Source organism: Camellia sinensis, unplaced genomic scaffold (assembly GCF_055761805.1).
Source record: "Camellia sinensis isolate YWXY unplaced genomic scaffold, ASM5576180v1 Unanchor338, whole genome shotgun sequence".
NCBI lineage: Eukaryota > Viridiplantae > Streptophyta > Magnoliopsida > Ericales > Theaceae > Camellia > Camellia sinensis.
In genome coordinates, this window is record NW_028129216.1 from 15001 (window position 1) to 17500 (window position 2500).

Sequence of the window (2500 nt, forward strand, 5' to 3'; positions counted from 1 at the left end):
TATCTCCGAACTGATAAAACTCATTTTTAGAAATTGTATAGGAAAGGGAGCAGAATTCAAAATTTCAGATTATACAGAAGAAGAAATAAAAGAAAGGGAAAAAAAGGAAAAGGACAAAAAAGAAGAGAACAAAAGAAAAGAGAAAGCGCGGATAGAAGTAGCAGAAGCCTGGGATACCATTCCATTTGCTCAAGTAATAAGAGGTTCCATGTTAATAACTCAATCGATTCTTAGAAAATATATTATATTACCGTCATTGATAATAGCTAAAAATATTGGCCGTATGCTATTATTACAATTTCCTGAGTGGTCTGAGGATTTAAATGAATGGAATAAAGAAATGCATGTTAAATGCACCTATAATGGTGTTCAATTATCAGAAACAGAATTTCCGAAAAATTGGTTAATAGACGGTATTCAAATAAAGATGCTATTTCCTTTCTGTCTGAAACCCTGGCACAGATCTAAGCCACGGTCCTCTCATATAGATCGAATCAAAAAGAAAGGACAAAAAGATGATTTTTTTTTTTTAACGGTTTGGGGAATGGAAGCTGAACTTCCTTTTGGTTCTCCCCAAAAACGGCCTTCCTTTTTTGAACCCATTTTTAAGAAACTCGAAAAAAAAATTGGAAAATTGAAAAAAAAGTATTTTATATTTCTAAAAGTTTTAAAAGAAAGAACAAAATTTCTAAATATCTCAAAAAAAACAAAAAAATGGATTATCAAGGGCATTCCGTTTTTAAAAAAAATAAAAAAAGAACTCTCAAAAGTAAATCCAATTCTATTATTTAGATTGAGAGAAATATATAAATCAAGCGAAACTAAAAAAAAAAAAGAAAAAGATTCTATAACCCGCAATCATATAATTCATAAATCCTTTAGTCGAATTCAATCTACATATTGGACAAATTTTTTACTGACAGAAAAAAAAATGAAAGATCTGACTGATAGAACAAGCACAATCAGAAATCAAATAAAAAGAATTACAAAAAATAAAAAAAAAGTGACTCCAGAAATAAATGATAGTCCTAATAAAACAAGTTATAATGCTAAAAGATTGGAATCACCAAATTGGCAAATATTAAAAAGAAGAAATACTCGATTAATCCGTAAATTACATTATTTTATAAAATTTTTCACTGAAAGGATATACGCAGATATCCTTCTATCTATTATTAATATTCCCAGAATTAATATACAACTTTTTGTTGAATCAACAAAAAAAATGATTGATAAATCCATTTACAATAATAAAAAAAATAAAAAAAGAATTAATAAAACAAATCAAAATAAAATGAATTTTATTTCGACTATAAAAAAGTCACTTTATAATATTAGTAATAAGAATTCACAGAATTTTTTTGACTTATCCTCCTTGTCACAAGCATATGTATTTTACAAAATATCACAAACACAAGTTCTTAACTTGTATAAGTTAAGATCTATTCTTCAATATCACGGAACGTCTTTTTTTCTTAAGACTTCAATAAAAGATTATTTTGGAAAACAAGGAATAATTCATTATGAATTAAGACATAAGAAACTTCGGAATTCTGGAATAAATCAATGGAAAAACTGGTTAAGAGGTCATTATCAATACCATTTATCTCAGATTAGATGGTCTAGATTAATAGCAGCAAAATGGAAAAATAGAATCAATAAATGTCGTACAATTCAAAATCAAGATTTAAACAAAGAGAATTCATATGAAAAAGACCTATTAATTCATTACAAAAAACAAAACGATTACGAAGTATATTCATTACCAAATCAAAATGAGAATTTTCAAAAATACTATAGATATAATCTTTTATCTTATAGATCTATTAATTATGAAAATAAGAGGGACCCATATATTTATGGATCACCATTCCAAGTAAATAAGAATCGAGAGAGTTTTTATAATTACAACACACATAAACATAAGGGCAAATTTTTTGATATACTAGGGGATATCCCTATCAAAAATTATTTAGGAAAAAGTGATATTATGTATATGGAAAAAAATCCGGATCGAAAATATTTTGATTGGAAAATTCTCCATTTTTGTCTTAAAAAGAAAATCGATATTGAGGCCTGGATCAAGATCGATACCAACAAGAATAAAAATACTAAAACCGGGACTAATAATTATCAAATAATTGATAAAATTGATAAAAAAGATCTTTTTTATCTTACGATTCCTCAGGATCAAGAAATCAATTCACCCAATCAAAAAAAAATATTTTTTGATTGGATGGGAATGAATGAAGAAATACTAAGTCGTCCTATATCGAATCTGAAACTTTGGTTCTTCCCAGAATTTGTACTACTTTATAATGCATATAAAATGAAACCGTGGTTTATACCAAGCAAATTACTTTTTTTTAATATAAATGAAAATGGTAGTGAAAATAAAAACATCAATAGAAAGCAAAAGGGGGTTATACCCTCGAATGAAAAAAAAAAAATGGAATTAAAGAATAAAAATAAAAAAGAAAAAGAATCTGCAGGCCAAAGA